The sequence below is a fragment of the Echeneis naucrates genome, chromosome 13 (genome assembly GCF_900963305.1).
Source record: "Echeneis naucrates chromosome 13, fEcheNa1.1, whole genome shotgun sequence".
Classification (NCBI taxonomy): domain Eukaryota; kingdom Metazoa; phylum Chordata; class Actinopteri; order Carangiformes; family Echeneidae; genus Echeneis; species Echeneis naucrates.
The window spans coordinates 20042821-20064409 of NC_042523.1; the positions used below are offsets into that span (position 1 = coordinate 20042821).

Below are 21589 nucleotides of genomic sequence, written 5' to 3' on the forward strand. Positions count from 1 at the left end.
ATGTTTCAAAGCACTTTTCTCACTTGATTTTACTGTAAATGATACCGATTAAAATGTAGGAAATACAGTGCAAGTAAAATAGCCGCTTTTCTGTTTTAAGTGATATGTTTGGGGTAAAATAGGTAGAACTGACATGCTGAGTCTTTATTTTATTTTTTACTTGTTCACAAATTTGAATAAGCCAATACCTTACCATGCCTAACTAATGACCACTTCTTGTTGATGTCAAAAGAGTGAAGAGCGGCGTTTTCCAAAAGTACAACTATAATAACTTCTGTTTGTCACAGCCAACCACTCAAGCTGAAGCTTACATTTGTGCCTTTCCTCACTCCTTATTTGTACTTACTGAAGACTCTAAAGAAATGTAATTAAAAGGTAGTATGTGTTTGTCAGAAATTAGCACATGAATTCTTGAGTTGTTGCTGAAATGTGTTTTGGGAAGTTACAGTGACCTTGACTTTTTCCCTGTAATCACCAAAGTTAATTTAGTTCATCCTTGACTCCACGTGAACGTTTATGTAAGATGCGAGAGGATACCCTTAAGGTGTTACTATCATGTTCACAGGAATGGGAGCAGACAACAAGAAAAACTGAGAGCCTTCAGCAGTGGCATTAAAATGCAAATTACAAACAGGCTATTTTTTCAGAAACTGTGTCATACCTGCATCAACAGGATACTTTCTTCCTACACTTGTCTGCCATCACCTTGGAACTGCAAGTACAGATCGGTAAAACCATGGTTGATCCTCGTGATCATCTAGCAAAAAATATCCCATCAGCATTAACTTGTCCTGCTAATGAATTCCAATTCCTGCAGTGGATTTGCCACTCTGTTCTTCATTTTATTTTCAGTGGATGAAGCAGTTCTTCAGCTTGAGTGTGCTTTTTCCAAGGTCTAGATTTGCAATTGTAATATCTGAGAACTGTATGTGTGCTTACAGCATGCATACAATGTGTATGTAAGATGACCTGAAGCATTATGCACCGAGGCATATACCGAACTATTCACATATATCTGGTGAATAAGATTATTTGTTTTCGTTTCTTCTGCTTTAATTCTTTGTTGCATAATGCGAGACAGTTCCATAACTGCCTTTGCAGAGAATCTCAGCAACCTACAGTGCGCACTGAACACACATCAAACATAAACAAATTTTGCCCAGGGAATGAGGATGAAAAATCTGTCTCTACACTCTTCAGTGTAGGTACACATGCTTCACTCTTACCCACGTGTTGCCCTCTGTTTCGAAACCTTCGCAGTCTTGACGATGCCTTTCAAAACATTTGTGCATGGTCTAATCCCTTGATCTTATCAGGCCTCATACATGTTGTACCACTGTGCAATGATGTGTGAAATGCAGCTGGGCTACCAGTGATAAATAAGTGCACTTGACATATGGACAAGATGCAACACACGCATTTCTATGGGATAAAGTAAGCACACACTCCTGTCTTGTATGTGTGTATTACACTGACATTCACTGTTTTTTTGTTAGTTTTTTTTTTTTTTTTTTTTTTAGCCTTACAATCAATATTTTATATTCTAGGCAGTTATATACCTGGTACTGCTTCACAATAAACGATTGATGATGATGATGATGATGATGATTATAGTCATTGATGGTGAGGAGTCACATATGTCATGTAACATAACCCCAACTTGATAAACTGATAATTTTTTTTTTTGTTTACAGTTTTAATAGTTATGTGTTAAATAGGTTTTAGCCATTGCAAGGGGGGAAAAAAATCACAATTAATATGTTAGAAATATGCCTTGCTTAAGGTGTTAATACATATCTTTATCTACATACCTTTATACTATATTCAATGCTGTAACCCAGGATTTAAATTGGCAGAAATGCAGCTACATTAGTTGTGTAGTTTTTGGCCATTCAGCACTTTGTGTTGTATGTGTGGCCAAAGCGAGAGGGGACAATTGTGAACACAAAATGAAATGACAAGCTGTCACTTCCATAAATGAAATCTGTATGGTATTTGCTTACAGTGCAGGACTGAGCAGAAACTAAATATGTACGTGGTCAAGAGTGCAGACGCATGCTAACACCCATGTGAGAAGCAGCTGGGAACAAACACGGCTTCATTGCGAGGGAGCGCACTGTGCAGGCTGAGGAATGGATGCCAGGTGTTGTCACCGCCATATAGATATCAGTAGTATACAGACTATAAGATACATAGCTTGCTCTGTATTTTATTTCTTAATGTGGACTAAAAGGTACACAGCCCTGAAAGTCAGCAGAGGCTCATTTACAATATAGTGTTTTAATACTAATAATTTCAGGAAATGACAACACATTTCCCTCTCTTTGGATGCTTCTTTCTCAGGCACAGTGGCTCGATTATAAAAATGTGTGTGAATGAAAACATATTTGTCCATCTGTCTGATGTCATGATGGGTGTCAGCATGCTGCAGCTGGACCAGTCAGAACTTCCAGGGAGCGTCAGGTTGATGTGTCTTGACACATAAATAAGAGCTTAGGACTCAAGCCCAGACCTTCCTTTGGAACTGTGACCACAATGTGCACCATTTTCCACTGAAACCACTCAGTCCCTGCTAACTACAGAAATTCTTATAAATAAAGGCTGAAACCTGGGGTGTTATTACTGCCAGTTCCTGTTTCACACGCTGAGACTGTCCCAATAAATTACTGGTACAGTCTTTTTTTTTTCCTCTCTCTCTCTCTCTCTCGTTGTACTAAAGACACAGAAAAGATCATAACCACAGAAATACAACATCATTCTGTCAGCATCGGACAGTTGTATGCGTTGATACAATGCACTGTGTATTTTACACCCCAGGGGTGAGGAGTAAAGTGTTTGATGCACCTGTGCTGGTCAGGAGAACGAGCTCCACCACTGCTCTCTCACAAAACTGGGTGTTTTCAAACTAGGTGTCCAGAATTGGAGCATACAGCCCACTTAACTCCGACTCAAGCTTCCATTTTCTCAAGCTAGTGCCCCGTTCATTTTTTTTTTTTTTTTTTTTTTTTTTTTGTGGGCAAGTTGTTGTTGTTTTCTGTCTGGATGGTACTGCACGGCTCCCCAGGGTCACCAGTAGAAATGCTCTGTCAGACTTTACTTTAGAAAAAACACGCACAGCATTTTGTTTTACATTCATCCTCATATATATTTAATTTATTCCACAGAATTTTTAATATGCACCATAGACAAACTATGAAAAAGTGAATTATAATTGCTTCAATGAGCTGTATTTAAATTCTCATTGGACCTTGTGCAGTAGTAGGTCTGCTGGTCAATTGAAGAGAATTTCCCAGCTCTTCAGCTTGCTCAGCACCCAAATGATCATGAGGATTATCAGCAATTCTTTTCATCAGGAACCACTGACTCTTATTCTACCCCCCCCGCCTCACCTAGCTTTCACTGCCTCTCTGCGGCATGCAACATGCATAGATATTCTCTCTCACTTCCACCGTGATGCTGTACACAGCAACCCAAAAAAGGACAAAGATGGCAATCTCCTTACTGCTGTTCCAAACCTGATCGGCATCAAAATTGGCTCATCTTTGTCAAGCTCGTGCACACTTTCAAGTGCCTCTCAGACCTAAATCTGACCCTGCCGGCCAATCAGGCACAGATAAGGGAGGAAAAAAGGAAAATAAAGTGGTATCATCATCTTTACCTCATTCAGAGACTTCAGTGCGAGACAGCTATTCCCAGGGCATGCAGCAGAAGGACTCCCATTCATTCTAGAAATTCTGTTTTTGTCCCTGCTGCGTGTTGTCCCCCCCTTCCTCTTCCTTGTCCCTTGTCGAAAGAGAGGCAGCATTCAAAGCATCCCCTTCTTTTATTCTGCCGTGCCAGCTGACACCCGCCTTCATGCCTTGGATGATGAGATACAAAAAAAAAAAAAAAAAAAGAAAAGAAGAGGGGGATATAGAGCAAAGAGAGGACACGAGCTCCAAGGATTTATTTTCCTCAAGTCCTTTTCTGTTCTTCTTGTGCTCACACACGCTGAAACAGATGCATGAGGGGGAGACGTCAGCGTGGCAGCAATGTATGTGTTTTGCTCCGTGGCTCTTCACCTCATCTCTCCCTTGCTATCCTTCCCTGCCTTCTCCTCTCCACCTCTCTGTATCTCTCTTCTCCTCTCTGTTTCTCCCTGTCCAGGGCTTGTTGGTTCAGGCAGGCAGGCTGCTCTGTCGTGTCGGGTGAGACGCGCAGCTCTACGCGTGCAGAGACATCTGTGAATGTGCTTATGTTGTGGGGGAACTAAAGTAGCCTCTTAGCTGAGATTGAGACCACCTTCCCCTCCTCCCCTCCTCCCTTCCAGAGATGGGCTTTCTAATGGCATGTACCATTAAAGCTTGGAGCAGGGTGGGCTGCAGCACTGAAAGGAGAGAGGGGGATGGAACGAGAGAGGGAGAGAGAAAGAGAGGGAGAAGGAAATGAGGGAGTCACTCAGGGACTGGGAGAGGGGACAAAGGAGGGACAAGAAGATAAACGTGTTGAAGAAGAAGATGATGATAGAAGAAAAACAAAAAACGAAAGAGTGTGAGAGTCTGGTTCAGAGATCAGAGGTCTTTGTTCCCTGTACAGTCAGTTAATTGTGCCTTATTCACTGGCATACTGTACAAGCTTCACCCCTTCTATGTCTCATTTTTATTTATTTATTTATTTATTTATTTATTTTTTGCAATTCAGAGATGCACACAGACCTCACTGGACAGCTGGACAGATGCTTCATATCTGACGAAGACATTTACAGACAACAGCTTGGATGTATGCAGAAACACTGTAGAAACATATGCTGGTTTTGGCAGTGGTGAATTAATTCTGGAAGAGCTGCAATTGTGTCACAGATAAAGCTTTCCATTATGCACGGTTGAATGCACAATAGCACACATGCAGAAACATATTGAGGAAACTGGGTGGAATGAACAAAATCTTGCATGCACAGAGAAAACAGTTATTTATCTGTGCATAACAGAAACTCACCAATACCTCTTTGTCCAGATGCGACTGTAGAGTCACTGACTGGCAGAGGCTGCCCTGATGCCAATTCCACCACAGCATTTCCATCCACCAAAAAGTGCACCATCTAATTTCAGGCGTCACTGAATAAAGAGCCTGACTGTTGGGGAGGTGAGACAGCGTCTGCTGTGAGGATCAAAAAAACGTCATGTACAGCCGGCTTACCTCCTCAGAGTCAGGAGACCGGACCTGGCTCACCAAGGAGCTCAGTCAGGAAGACTGGAACAGGAAGAGGTGGCCCTGTTAGACAGACCATAGATAGACAAGACCGTGGAGAGGGAGAGAGAAGACAAAACTTTGTGGAGTGTATCACATGCATGTAAATGATTTATCTCTACAGGCACTTCTACACATTTTTGTTTTTAATTATAACGGGTGTATTTAAAGCTCGCAGACTATTTTGCATTTTGCCCTCATGGTATGCTGAGAAGAGCCGGCAGCAGCCAAGAGGGAAATGAAATCAGTAAATTGCTGTTAAGAGTGCAGCCATTAATTTGATGGTGTGTGCAAGCTCAGATAACCTGAAGAAAAGTCCTCAGATGATCTGGCAACTGTGTGCCACATTTCGCTGCAAAGTGTTATGAAGTATTTTGAGCTCGGTCGACCCGGGTGCTTCGGACTTGAGATGCTAAATCAAAAACCGTGAGTGTGTGACAAGTCAGTTCAACTGAACAATTTACTGAAAAGGATGCATCATCCAGGGCGGTTTGATCGTGAATGGGAAGAAAAAAAAAAGAACAGAAAAAAGGGGGCCATCTGAGGGTCAAGGAAATGTTTGAAATCATCTAAATCATATTTGACTCGCAGTAATCACATTAGGTATTTGAAGTTGTTTGCATCTTTTGAATCTGAAATACAGAAGACAAACAAGAACATAAGGGTTGTTCTAATATACGTAGTAAATCAGTTATTAAACTTGAGGACTTAATTCAGATTCATAAAAATTCTGTGGATTTCAGTCTTTGTTTTTGATTTAAGCATAACAAAGTAGATGCAATTGCACTCGCATATGGAGTCTAGTGTATTGCTATTCCCTCAAAACCTGTTTTGTTTTTAAACTGCAGATTGTGAAAAATGTCTAACAGCGCACAAACTAACCACTAAACAGCTAAGCTTACCAACTGCTGGCTGTAGAATTATATTCAAAATAGATGTAAGAGAATAAGCCTCTTTGCCAGGGACAGAGGAAAAATATTTCCCAAAATTATCATCAAATCAAATAATTTATTTTTTGTGGCAGCCCCTGAACAATGAATGTGAGTGTCTTTGCTCCCAAGCGTGGAGTTTTCATACAGTCATATCCAGGTCAGGGGACTCCAAATAGACAGTCAGTGTGAATCCTTTAAAACACGCTGGACTTTGAATAAACTTGAATCAGCTCTTGAGAACACAATATGACAACACACACATTCTTCATCCTAATATACTATGTATTTACAGCAATTACAAAAATTACACATAGGCACACACACATATTTTAAATATGTGGATTTTATTTAAATTTGTGTGTGTGTGCGTTAAAGTGTGTCAAACTCGTCTTAAATCTTTCTTCAAAGTCCTGCGATAACTGTGGGTGGTGCCTCCAGAAGGATTTTCTTTTTTGTCCCACAAGCCATCTGGTGCATGTTTTTGGCTGTATAAGAGGGAAACAGAGAGGCATTGGTGTTCATCAGATGATAGACACAGATACACAGACGCACACATACATTCACAGATACACACACACACACAGGACAAGGGCAGCAGATGGAAGGGGCCCCGACATGCTGCCAGTGCTGGAGCCAAGCCCGATGGGTAGGCCCCACTGGCCTCATTGGGGGTCCATGGATAGCTCATGCTCAGACAGATTCTGCAGCTTGGAGATACATCCAGACAGTGTAATTTCTACTTTGACTGACAAAACGAACCAAACTATGGGAAATGTTCCACAAATTTCTTTGGTGGATGATAAGTGGAGTTATCTACTCCCATTCAAAGAAAATCAATTCTGAAATAAAAGTCTGTCTCACTCTGCATATGTATGTATGTGCATTTAAGAAGTGTTATTGGTGTGACAGACACAGATTAATGTTACCAACAATGCCAGCAACCAAAATTCATTTGACAAATGTGTTCTGAAATATTCAAAGGCAGAAGCTACTTTTTCTCTGCTGCTGTGATTTTATATATATATATATACAGTCTGGATTTTGTTACTATATCCATTTTCAATATTTATTTCCTGGCTCAACCAATCATCAATGGTGGTTGATTTCATTTTTAACCATGCTACTCATGCAAGAAATAAGAATTAAATGTGACTGCACTCAAAATGAAGATTTTATCTACGAGGTCCTGCCTTTTGTCTAAACAAGTGAAAAGATACCAAACTCCATCAGATGCTGCAAACCTAAAGCAACCTAGAAGGAAACATTCCTTGCCTCTGAGTGAGGAAGACGAACACAGTTTAAACAATTACAGCAATCATTTTTCCCAGCGTTCTCTTTTTAGTAAATGAATAAGTTGAAGTCAATCCACAGTGTGCAACACCTTTGCACAATTGTGTTTTTCAGTTCTTGTAGAATGGGCTAGCGGCACGCACTTACGTAGGAAGATGAATGACAGAGTGAAAATAGAAAAAGACGAGTGTCAGGGCTGTGTCAGACACAACTATGCTATTGCTACAAGAAAGTGCCAACAGTGCATTCAGAAAGTATTCCCCTTTTGCATGTTTTGTTGTTGAAAAATCTTAAAACTTAAAATCAATTTCTGTCCCTCAAGGTTTACTTGATAACGAATTATGACAAAGCAGCACAATAAGAAGGTTGCGGGTTCAGTTCCTGGCCTGGGTTCTTTCTGTGCGGAGTTTGCATGTTCTCCCCATGTCTGCATGGGTTTCCTCTCACCCTCCAAAGACATGCATGTATAGGTTAAGTGGTGGCTCTAAATTAACTGTAGGTGTGAATGCAAACACAAGTGGTTGTTCGTCTCTGTTTGTCTTTGTGTGTTGGCCCTTTGATGGACTGGCGGCCTGTTGAGGGTGTACCCTGCCCTCGATGTGAGCTGGGATTGGCTCCAGAGGCCCCACGACCCAGAAAACGGAAAAAGCGGTAGAGGATGAATGGAATATCCTGCTGACATAATGCTTTACATACCTTTACTGAAGGCTTAGCTGCAGCCTCTATGGGAGCGATTACACCCTCTGCACTTTTTGGGTACAACTCAACAAGTTTACACACGTGGAGTTGAGGATTTTCTGCCATTCTTCTCTGCAGATGCTCTCAGGCTCTGAATGGAGTCTTTTGGTTGACCACAATTTTCAGGTCTCTCCGGGGATATTTGATTGGGTTTAAGTTCCGGATCTGGCTATCCCACTCAAGGACATTCACACTATTGGTCATTGTCTTGCTGTAGGGTGAATGGCCCTGTCTGACGTCCTGAGTCAACTGGAGCTAGTTTTAATAAACCTCAGCCAGTTTCCCTTTCCCTGCCTCTGAAATACTTCACCAGACTCTTCCCATCAAGGGGGTGTAGGCCAGTTGAGTACCTGCTTTCTTCTGAACATGATGCTGAAAATTTATTTCTATCTCTTTAATCTTGTTTTTTAAATGGATTTTGCAAATTTAAAGCAACCTTGGTTTATCTTTTACTGAGGAGATATCTTCCCTTTGACCTCTTTGGCATACACATCAGACCGTTGCAGTGAAGGTTGTCCCTCTGAAAGATTCTTCTGTAACCTGGGCTTAATGGTCATTTTTGTTGAGCGGACAGGTCTAGGAAGAGTCCTGGCTGCTCTAAACTGCTTCCATTTAAGAATCACGGGTACCATTGTCTTCCTGGGAGCCATCAATGCAGCAGAAATGTCTTGTAGCCTTCCTCAGATGCGGGTTTTCTCACAACCAGAGCAGTTTCATCTCATGGCTGAGTGCTTTGATGTCAACCATGAGACGTTAGGTAGACAAATGTGTCTTTGTCCAATCAAAGGATTTTACCCCAGGTGGTAATTTAACTTCATTGAACCCTGCATCTCAAAGCTGATCATGAGAAACGGGAGGCACCTTGGCTGAAGTGCCACACCGAGGGTAATTTTATATCTGTCAATATGGGGATTGAGTATGGATTGGTGATATTGACTGAAGATTTATGGGGTGAAAATGAGTTCAATTATTTAAGAGAAGAAAGAGAAGGAGGTCTGAATGGCACAGTGTGCATTTTTGCGAAGACAGTATGTTTAGAGAGAGTGTGGCAGCTTGTCACTGCTGTCCAAAATGTCTGACTCATACATGTCTCCACAATAAACTCTCACTGCTGTGGATGAATGACCTGAGCTTGTATGTGATGGTTATGGAGAGCATTAAAGTGATCCATGGGAGGATGTAACAGTCGGCATTATAGCTTCCCCATGTCTCTGGCCTTGGACTTTATCATTACTTGGAGGTGAGTGTGTTGCTAAGTGACCCCCACAGGTAGTCCCCAAGACTGATAGCCAAGGTGCTGTGGCCCCATTTCCTGGTAACAAATGATCAGCCTTCTCCGGGCCAGAATTAGAAAACAGCTGTGGAAATTAGAATAAACCTTATAATTTAACTAAAATATTAGTGGTGTCTGTAAAAGGCACAGCTGCTCTGACCTTTATGTAGTTAAGTTTCCACAGTGAAAAAAGCAAATGAAAGTAGACTATTGAAAGTGAAATGTCTAGTTTATAACCTATTTCTGAGTTGAGCTTGTTGAGCCATTTTCATATTACTTGTCTAGACGGGTGTAGTGCATTTGTGGGCAGATGGATGGTTCACGTCATATTTACCTCACTGTAATGTAGGAAATGATGTCAGCTGGGTGGGTGGTTATGAAATTGTCCCTTGGCAGCATTAGCTTAGGGTGCACGCATGCCACTTTATGCACTGACTCAAAAAACAGTATGCCACTGGAATATAAAAAAACAAGCAAACATACATTCTCATCTCGAGACGAACAACTAACCCTTCCCTGAAACAGTGATATTGGTGCATGTCATGCCATGAGTAAACATTAACAGCCTGTCTGCTGAATGGAGAAAAGAAATGAAAAGAGGAGTGCCTTTGAAAATTACCTTAATCAATCTTTAATAGTTCCATTCATGGGAGAAATGTAATTTACAGTATTCAAGAGTGTTCAAAAGCTCAGAGGGGAGTGGCAGGAGGCCAAGTCCACCCGATGAACAGCTGTCCTTGGCAACAGCAGGGAGGCCGAGGAGGGACTGTATTTACATTGAATTAGACCATCAGTTGGACAGGGTCCACGGCATAGAAGCAACTCAGACGGATCAACAAACAGCTGGCTGATGCCTGCGATTCAAGGGCAGAGCGTAGACAGCTGCAAATCCCAGACTGACACTCCTGCATCTGTAAGACAACTGAGCTCCTGACACGCGCTAGTCCAGATAAGAACACTGTTATTCTTGTACCTACCAAAAAACATGCCTTGTTTTGCCCACATAAGTTTATTTTTCAAGACAGCATGTTTCTGTGCTTAAACTTAAGGGTTGTGATTTTGGCTGCTTTTCACACTGAACCACTTCAGTCACTCTGTTACAGTTGGATAATGTGTCGTGGGGATATTTTTTCAATGTGCCCATATTTTCTGTGGTCATATCACCTTCAGGTCAAAGACTTGGAGGCTAGTACATTACAGCATCACATGACTGATAGTTTTAACCAGTGCATTATAAAACAGAGCAGATATTTCAAGTAACTAAAATGCGCAGTAGAGCATGAGTTCATATTTTCATGCAAAATACATTCATCAGATTGTCTCCATTGATCTCCATTCATCCATTCTTTCTATGATAGTGCTGATGCAGCCGCTATCGTGGGTTTAATGTTAACTTTGATTAATTGGATTCGATGAATTATTAAAAATCTACGTTTCCCGGTGATCTTGAAGAAAATACCTTTTGATCTAAGTGATAAAGCTGTTTGAGTTGTTTGAAATTAAATGTCGTCAGATTCAAGTAACTGCACAAAAAGACACTCAGAAACTCTCACTTAATGTGTGATTTTTGACTTTGACTAATTTTCAAAAAAATTGTGTTAACAGAATGCGCCAGGTTGGTGTTTGTACTCAAGTTAATTATTGCAAGAGTACAGTTAAACATTTTACATCCAACCACATTTCAAAGCCAACTCTGTACGTTGACACTTTACTTAACCTCCCTTCCCTCTCTCTGACAGGTTTGTCTGCACATGCTTACACTGTTTTATTTTCCATAAATCAGAAACTATTATGGGCAGGATTTTGTGTTTGTTTTATTTGTGTAACTTAGTAATGAGGATGGTCTTTTTTTTTGTGTGAAAACTAGCTAAGCTTCATTTGTGCTTTGCATGACATAGTGGGCTGCACCATATTTAAAAATTAAGGCAACAAATAGTTTGTGTGCATGTGAAAATATCTTCGGTGGAAAAATGGGTATGGCATGGCAATAGAGATGGGTTTGCTCAACTACATCATAAATGTTGTCTTGTTGTCTTTAATTTCTTCTTATCCCAATTACCTTTTGCTGGCCTGCAAGCATGTTGTTTTATTTATTATTATTTATTTTTTCATGTCACATTGTTAACGATGCGAGAAAAATGCACATATTTAATCTGCTTCACCGACACCTCCTGGAATTATATACAGGTGTTGTGTGATGTGGGAGCTGATGTATGAGAGTTCAGAAGTAATGAAAGGTGTGACTTCAGGTGGTGATATGGGACATGATCATGTTGTTTCTACCCACTGAATAATTTCATCACTATGCATTAGCAAATGGTTTGCGTCCAAGAGAATAATGATTGTCCATGACTGGCGCTTTGGAAGTGGAGCTGTAAATAGGCAAAGTACGTCAAAACTGAACTCGGCAGCATATTTGCTGTATACATTAGATGATCTATTCACTGACCCTGCCTGCTTTCCATATCTAAAAAATCAAACAGAATGCTCTGTTCTGAGAGAGCAATATCTCTTTAGTGTCATATTTTCACTGCATAACAACCAATAGATGAATCCAAAGGCAGCACTTTTATTATATTAGAATTTGTCAGGAAAGCTATACTTTGATATACCTGCCTTCAAATTCATTTTTAAAAATTACATTTTTCTAGCTTGTTGTGTCAAAAACATCTATTCTTTTTTATCATTCGGAGATTTGGAGGGTTTATTAGAGAAATAGCATTTGATTAAGAGGTAATTGTTACCAATTTAGTGACTAAATTTGATTTTCACATGAGTCTGTTTAAGATATTTATGTTTATTGTATATCTCAACTCCTCATTCTATGATTCAGCTCTCAATAATGCAGCCCGCAGTATATGAATGTTTATTATTTTCATCACTGCTAACAGCAGCATAAAATAACATTCAGCCTGGAAGTTCAAATGCGTTTGCAGTTATGCCTCGCAGGGCAGTGATTTGCTTGCGGGGCAGGATTGTTTCAAATTTATCGATGAGGTTCCTGGGGTTCACTCAGAGGCCCAAAGAAAGCTCTGTGAGAAGATGCAGTAAAAGGAAAATCCTCAGCTACCTTGACACCGGTGAGGTAATCAATGAAGCGCTGACTTCAAACAGACAATGGCACAGTGCACTTTTTTTTTTTTTTTTTTTTTTGCCTCTCCTTCCCCCTTCGAGCCTTTCATATATGCACATACACACACACACACACACAAATAAATGCATAAACAGAATATGAAATATTGAACACCAAGAGCAGCTTTTTGTTTCATCAGGAGATCAAAGCGCAACACACATCAGATCCTCAATAAATGCTGATGTTGGAAATGCAAGTTGGACAGATGAGGAATTATGTGCATCCCCAAACTCTGAGAGAAGGACTCTACCTGAACTCTTCTGAACGCTAATCCCCCACTGACCCTTAATAGTTTGAGATTTGTGCAGTATTATTGCAAAATGACCTTGGAAGTTGAACCTATTTTTAGAAAGCCAGTTTTCCGCATGGGCAGGAATAAAAAGAGTTTGTGCACAAAGAAACTACTGCTATCCTTCTATATGAATATATTACAGTGATGTGAATGTGTGCAAACTGCGGATGGGAATTGGTGTGTTGCTGAGTTTGTTTTTACTCATGGCAAGGTTAAATTGGTAATTCAATCCACTTTATTGATGAGAGGATCAATTGTTCAAGGGGAGACATTAATGTTTCAGCACTTAAATAAATGATGCATCTGACTCTACATTAAATATGATACGTTATTGACACAGAGCCAAGTCTTACATAAAGTCTGTGGAAAGAAGGCAGGTTGTTTTTAAGACACACTGATTGAGCAAGTGTCCCATTAAGAAGCGTTTGAATATAAAAATCATTACATCATACACATGTGACAGGTCATGAATAAATAAATTCAATGGTTGACTTCTCTTTGACCTTTACCAGAGCCACGTGATCATGAAATCACTCTTCCTGGTGTATTCAGGGCAACACTGTGTTTGGAAGTTGCCCAGTGCCCACATTCTTCCATAGTTTGCCACTCAGCAGTTCCACCGGAGCAGAGGAACAGTGTGTGTCATGATCAAGGGCACCTCAGCAGTACACAGGAGACAGGGAGGCTGTATATTTCTTAAAATGCTTGTTTTCCCAGGTGGACAGCGAATTTAAATCTGTTTCTTTCTGATAAAAAGCCCAGTTTTATTTATTTATTTATTTATTTATTTACCTCTAAATGTAATCTCAATGCCTACGTTTCTCTGGCTTTAGCTGACTCATTTTATTTAAGGTTTTACACACCAATCAGTTGTACACTCTTTCAAAGAGTTTGCAGTTTGATGTCAGTGGAGCATGAACACTGCCTTAAGCTGCAGTGTCCCCTGAGAAGCCAAAAATGTACACTACACTTCTCATGTTTTCATTGACACTGGTATATTGAACTGAACTGAACTGCTCAGTGGTACAAATAGTTGCTTAGCGGTGGGAGTCATGGTAATTCAGCAGCTGAATAACATAAACGTTGAATGCACAATAGCAACTGCCACCTCTGTGCTGTGTGTGTATACATTGAAGTATGACATTTTCCACTGAATTTCTTGCTTTGGAAACATGCTACCCCCACCCCAGATGAACTTAGGCACTTTTCCCCTTTCGTAGTGCAGTGTACACACTGTTTTTGTATTTTTTGTAATAGCCTATATATTTTTATATATTTTTTTTGTATTGTGATAAACATATTTTAAAAGTTCTATTTATATTTGTTGACTGATCATCAGTATTTCCAGTGCTTGCTTCGTTTTATCCACCTACGTGTTCTGATTCTGATTTGCCAAAAAATTTCAGTTCCTCCAATGACCACTTGAAGGTGCCTTCGAAAGGGAGTCATAGACTTCCATGTTAACTACTTTATAAATAAATATGTTTCAAATCTGATTCCCTGTGACAACTACACAGGAGGAAACAGCATAAATCTTACATTTAAAATTTTATTTAAAAGGCCTAATGTAATGCATAATTGAGCTTGAATAACAGGTGTTTGTGCGTGCCACAAACTGGCATTCACCAGTCAGATATACTTGCCCATTTGCCCACTATCAGCTGGAAGTGGATTAAGGCCCCCGCCACCTTGACAAATAATCTGTATAATTAATGGATAGCTGGGTGAATGGAATATTAAAACTACATTTGGCTGCTATAATTGCAGATAACAGACAATGTAGCTGTGTAATGGAGAACTTGTACTGTTTATATTTTTACTTCAGTAGAACAAGAGTGCTGCTTCCTCCAATGTATGTTGAGGAGTTCTAGGAAGAGTTTTCAGTTTATTTTCTCACCTCACACTGTGTCATGTATTATCTTGGCGCAGAGGACAGCCTTTCCCTACAGCGCTCAGCCCTAAGTAGGTTTTTTTAGGCGGCAGAAAACAGGACAGGTTCAGCTGTTTCATATACGCAAATACTGTCGTTGTCATTCATTTTGACTGCTTGTGTGTGTGTGCGTGTATGTTTTTGTCTGTGTGGTTGTTTGTGTGAGTATGCGTGTGTGTGTAAACCTCAGTGGTGCCAAGTCAGCACTGAAATGCTCGGCTGTCCAGGAAAACAAATCAACATGCAGCTGCACCCAACTTTTTTATTTATTCATGCTACGCAGATGTTTGCAGCACTTTTGTGCCTACAATATATTAAACTAGAGTTCAGCGAGGAAGAAATGGAAAGGCAAAGGCACGCAATATGCAAAAAGCATAGTGAAGCTCCCAGTACGTGCATTAGTCTACAATTCAGGAAAAAAAATCGAATTTTAATTCACTGATCAAAGGCTCATATTTTAAAATCTGCTTTAACATGCTGAAAAAGAACAAGTATTGCTTTCCTCGGGCCTCTAGAATACTCTGAGCATAACAAAACCGCAGTTGTTCGACAGAGGATAGCTCATCATATTTTTGATAAAGACTGAAAACAATAAATGAATGTGATGCAAGTTGGCATATAGATAGCGAGGCCGGTGCACAGCATGTGATGAATGGACTTTCAAGACAAACCCCACATTTCCTCACTTGTAAGGGAGCGAATTGCTTCAATAAATTGTGGGAAATAAAAAAAAAAAAAAAGAAATAAAGGGGGAAAAAAAACCATCTAACATTGATTTGGTCAAAGAGCAAAGCTGGTGTTATTGTTACATTGATTTCTCTGCTTCTTTGTTTGTCACTAATCAAGTCTTAAGCACAGGTCTCCCTTGAAGGTGCACGGTGTCAAAACCTTTACAATCACCTCAACTATCTGCTACAGGGCACGGGTGTGTACACAGCTATAACACATCTATCCATCCATCTTTTATCCCCCAACAAAGTCCAGCTCATCTTGGCAGCAGGCTGAGTGAGTGACCCACTGAGTTGGCTGTTGATGCTGGATTCACAATCACTGCAAGTGTTTGTGGGACTGGCGTGTCACATGCGACAGAATAAGAAATAGAAAAGCAAATATGAGCGTAACATCACATCCCATTTCCACCACAGATTTTCGCTACTTACTATACCTACGAGCGATAGGCACTTGCCAAATGCTCAGAAACATATAACAGGATAGCTGTTTTTATTAGGATTTGTATTTCAGTATTCAGATGATAAAACGTGCAGCATGGCGGCACAGTGTTTAGTGCTGTTGCCCCACAACAAGAAGGTCACGGGTTTGGTTCCTGGACCTGGGGCCTTTCTGCGCAGAGTTTGCCTGTTCTCCCCGTGCTTGTGTGGGTTTCCTTCGGGCACTCTGGTTTCTGAGTGTGAGTGGTTGTTGGTCTCTGTCTGTCTCTGTGTGTTGGCCCTGTGATGGACTGGCGGCCTGTCCAGGGTGACCCCACCCTCGCCCACTGTGAGCTGGGATTGGCTCCAGCAACCCCTGCGACTCGCAAACAGATAAGCTGTAGAATGAATGAATGAAATGCCAGCACAGCATAAAGTACCTGCTTTACACCGTGCAGCTTTCTTTCAAGTAAATGATCACTAAATTGGTGCAGTCTCTTTATGTCTGTATTTTTGTCATTAAAATTATCACGAGAAATATTTTCACATTATTTATTCACAATGAAAACAAAATTAACTTCAGATAATTGATAGACATCCATGCTGCATCTTCAGTGGTGTCCATCCTTACTGTGGCTTCACGGCCGCTGTCACCCAGCAACCTCGACACCCTGCAATGTTTTTTTCTGATACTTGTTCAGCTGGGCTGACAACCAAGGCACTGTAAGGCAGTCTTGAAATGGGACAGCCTGGATTTTGCCACAATAGCAAAATATACAATGTAGGATATGGCTCCTAAATTTTTCGTTTTTGCACTAGGATATCTTCTGAATAAGTGTTAAATAAAATTTCGTTTTCTGTATTAATCAGGATCATGTCCTTTCTTTAATATTTTCCCAACTGCTGTTGTATATGAGCCTCTCTCTCCTCACCCCCATTTCTGTGAACCCCCAATTTTCGTAGAATTTTCTCTTTGACGTAGTAGCAGCTGTAGGCCTATTTTCCTCATTTTTGATTTTGGCTGGCTGCTGTACACCAGCAATGTGTTGCCATGTACATACTAATTGCTTTCGATCTCTGACTGACTGACTGAACGTACACAGATAATACAGCGTTACATTTTCGAATGTTGAGTGACGGTGGACAGCCGGGGGCAAATTCAAAATTTAAAACCCGATCACACCAGTTGAAGTCGTCGTTTGCTTTACTGTGTACAACAGCAATAATTTATTAGTGAAGCAAGCATGGGGCATATTTTATCAGCTGGCCAATGGCGAGTAAGCCTAATTATTTTATCCGCCAAAACATATTTTTACCCGCATTTGGTGAGTGGCAGGTGATCATTTTAAACCCTGCTTTTATGGTTGGTGATTTCATTTTACTTTCCCCTAAGACCACCAGACACTGCCTATTCCACCAAGCAACCAAGCAAAACATTCCACTGTATTCAGGGAAATAGTGCAATAAAGTGAAATGTACCATACTTTATATATAATGAAGCTTATGTTGTGGGGGCCTCCAGCGCTCAGGAGAGTCTGCAGGGTAAAGGTTTGTGCTGGATGAATACAAGTTCCATAGAAAATATTGCAGCATGCTCAATATTACCAGGCTTCAGGGACATTGCTGGTTTGCCGTAGAAGACTAAGGGTGTGAGATTTGTTGATAAAGTGATTTTTGCAAGGCAGTCGTGTGTGTCAGTGTCTATGCAGCAATGTTGCAGATTTCGTTTTAAGGGTAAATTTGCTTTAAATGAAACTGTCCTCTTGTGTCATATGTATTTTTAATAGATGTCTGTACTCTTGTTTATGGACTACACTTCTGTTTATCTCCCCCCCTACCTTTTGTTGAGTCCCACTGCATGAGTTAATTTCCCTGAATCTACGAGCTGATGACTGTCTTTTATACAGTGGAGAATGCAAAGGTTAGCATGCAAGGAGAAAAATAAACACACTTCATTTAAAGTAGTGGAAGATACTGAACAAATGCGTCAATGCATTAGACTGAGAAGTTGCATAAATGTCTGCCAAGTTTTGTGGTTAAACAAAAGTGAACTATAATGGTGGTGGGGGGGTTATTTTATATTGACTTTTTCAGTGAAATGATGGGTGAAGTTCTGTTTTGCTGCTGAACCAGAAAATATCAGCCCATGGGATATTTTCATTGACCCTCATTTCTCAATTCACTGTCATTTTCCCCAAGATGCAAGTAAGAAGCAAGTTCCTATATAGCCTTTGGCAGGACAGCCAGTTAAACATCGCAGGACCCCTTTGCTTCAACTTTGTTTACATGAACATGATAATCTACACAGCATCTGAATAGTTTTAATTTTTGGTTAATGCCCCTATGTTTGTAAAAACCTGTCTTTAGGGATTTCATGTGTCACAGAATATAATAAGTAGCTTTCTTTCATTTTTCCCTCAAAAATATATTTATTTTCTCTGTAATGTGAAGATTTCAGATAGTGAAGAAATCTGATTTTACATGCAATGCGATGTATGTATATGTAATATCTAATATTGCTCAACATTTGCAAAAGCAGATTCAGCAAGATCAGTTTGAGGAGTATGAGCATGGGGTTTGACGTGTTCATCGAGGCATCAGCAGAACATATGTGCTCCACAATTTACCTTCTTTGTTTTGAGAAGGCAGGTAACAAGAAGAGTCCTCCCTCCTCCTTCACCATCATGTGTGTTTTTTTTACATGCTTCCACATGTAAGTTAGCCTAGCTTAGCATTAAGACTAAAGAAACAAATGGAAACCCTCTTAGCTTGGTTCCTCTAAAGCTTACAAATAGATAAAACCACTTAAGCAGTTTTCCACAGTTTTAAGCTAAGCCATGATAATCACTTAGTGGCTATCTGTCCCGATGACTGAAGGTGTCATTGATCTTCTTGTTTAATGCTAAAGTGGTTACTCATTTCATTTTAAAGCTTTACTCTTAAGAAGAACACATTAGTTTCACCCTCCTGCACATCGGTTCTCTCATCACAACCCTTTAACTAGAAATCCTCAGTCTTCAAACTGCCTTGGTCTGAAACGCAAGTTGGCAGCATCTATAAAGTGTAGAACTGTTCATGACAGAAAGAAATGCAGATGCTCATTTGATTACTTTTAATAGGCGTTGTCTGCTGCAGTGAAGACACAGACACCATCTCCAGTTCCATTTTGTTATACCTTCTATTACGGTGACTTTCATCAGTTTCATAGCGGAAAAGAAAGTTGTGCCCCTATCTAAAACTCACAAATTGATTTCAGTGTGTGTACAATGACAATAAAAGATTCTTCTTCAAAATGCAAATCAAGCACTATGTTACAGAAAAGAGGGGTTAAGTCACAAACTCTGGGGGGAAAAGTTATGGAGCTGTCAGCAAATGTGGAATATATTTAAAATGTATATGTGCACACAGCTGCTCATTATCAGTGCACACCTCATTTTGAAGTCACATCATAAATAGCATTTTAAAGTATTCTCATAACTTGATAATTTTTTCATACACATATGCCTTTGGGCCCAATACTCTGACTCAATCCAAACAGTGCTGCAGAAGCGCTGACACAGCTGACCTGTGTCTCTCATATCTCACTTTCCCCAATCTTCGAAGAGGTCAGCCTGTCCGGCCTTCTCCTCTCCTCCCAAAGCATCATTCATTGTCCCACTCCACATTCATTAGTCTAATGAGTTCAGATACGCGTCTGCACAGCCAATGTCAGCCGACAGTCATACTTATCAGCCCCTGCGGCCCTTATCCAAACAGCCACTCCTTCAAAATGTGATCTGCATCTGTGACTGGATCGATACTGCAAAGAACAAACCCTCATGATCACTTTCAAGGTGAAAAACAAAACGGGGAAAAAGTTTAGGCTTGTTTCGCAGGGTCCGAATTCACTTATTCACTCTGTTTTTAAAAACAGAAATCGCCAAATTGCAGAAGCCACCATCTTAACACAACTATGTGCGTCTTTGATTTACCACTGAATCCAGCGATGCGGTTAGCAGAAGCTAATTTTAGGCTTTAATTCTTTTTTCTTGCTGTGCTTTCAAGGACTTTGGCAGTTGGATTTCAGCAGACGGGGGGGGGGGGTGCTGATTGTGGGTCGCCTCTGTTGGGATTCTGCTTTCACAGATAAGATAGCCCTCGGAGACATGCTGCCTGCAAGCATATCGTCTCCTTTTTCCAAATCCAGTTGATCATATCTGGGTCAGAGTATTTGGCTAATTAGATGGTAAAATAGCTTCTTCTTTTTTTTCATATTTCCACAACACATTTTTCAAAGACAATAAGACTGTGACTGCAGATCCCTGATGGGCTTTTGTACCTCTGTTTATATCTGCTTGCTCATCGGCAATATAATTTCCTGCAGAAATTGCATTTAGGCACTTGGTATTCAATAGAGGATATTTATCAGATTATATGAGCCTGCAGTCTAATTTGCATGTTTCTGTGCAGCTAGCACCATGACTTCACTGCTTGCATTTGAAAACAAGAGTGGCCAGGCAAAGATTTGATTTTGAGTTTGAGCTCCCAGAACATCCCATTCAAGAAAAAAAAAAAAAAAAAAAAGTGTTCAACATGTTTAATTTCTGCACCCCCTCCAATATCCCCTCAAGTGCCAATGAGATTTACACACCCAACAAAAAAAAAAGAAAAAAAAGAAAAAGACATCTAGATAGCACTAATAGAGCTCAGCATTTCCACCTCCTCTTCCCCAAGAGCTCATCTGTATTCTACAAAAGAAAACATGAGACACAAGCTTGAAGGCATTCTGTCTGCTTTAGCAGAGCAGGTTCGTTATATAATAAAATGATAATATAAATATGAAAAAAAAGATTGTTTAGGCATTCAGCATGTGACCACGCTGTAGAAAAATAGGACAAGGGTGATATTATTTCATTGCCTACAGCTGCCACGTCCATCAACACTGAAAGATAAACTTCTCTTTCATCTCTTCTTTGCCACCACTTTGCTTTTCTTCTTTTTCTCTCCTAATTGCATCAGAGTTCATATGTCAGAGTCAAACTGGAGCATTCAGCTGACGGAGATGGATTCTATGGAAAGAAAGTTAGTCTTTGTTCTCATTATATGTATGCCATGGTCAAGTGATGATAAAGAGAAAACTGCCACGGGGATTTGAGGTCATGGGAGCTCCGGTCCATGTGCTGATTGAAAGATGGAGTGAGTCCGTTCTGTACGAGCACCAGGAGGATCCCTGAGGGCTGTTGGTTCACAGCGCTCCTGACGGGAGAAGAACAAAGAGAAAATGACTCTGATGGCAATGCCATTGGCTTTGTTGGGTATTTCAAACTACAAATTTTGGATGTCAGGAGAAACTTCAGTGCATCCTTTTCATGTAATCACCATGTAGAGTTGTTTTCATCCTTCGGGAATTATCCTACACTGTATTCAGTGGTTGCGAAGTGATCTGTGTTTAAAAATGGTTCCTTTTTCAAAATGTATGAGAATCCCACCCTCTCAAAGCCTTCAACCAGACCTGATACCTTGAAAAGAAAATCCAGTGTTTCCCGACAAAGTAGAACTAAAGAGAACATTATTTAGAAGTAAATCCAACCAGAGATAACATTTTAGACAAATTTAAACATCGCCTTTTCGCAGTGGTTTGATATAGC

The 21589-nt window shown here is 40.3% G+C and overlaps 1 protein-coding gene across 3 annotated transcripts in view; it reads right to left on the reverse strand.

Moving 5' to 3' along the window:
• b3gat1a (beta-1,3-glucuronyltransferase 1 (glucuronosyltransferase P) a) overlaps positions 1–3779 on the reverse strand; it is a 67077-nt gene extending 63298 nt beyond the window's left edge. For 2 of the 3 annotated variants that reach the window (XM_029517459.1, XM_029517457.1), the window contains exon 1: positions 3659–3779. The gene's annotated coding sequence lies outside the window, so the exon portion shown is untranslated. The remainder of the gene's footprint in view (positions 1–3658) is intronic. The other variant, XM_029517458.1, reaches the window with a different exon arrangement.
• Between the last annotated feature and the right edge of the window lie 17810 nt (positions 3780–21589).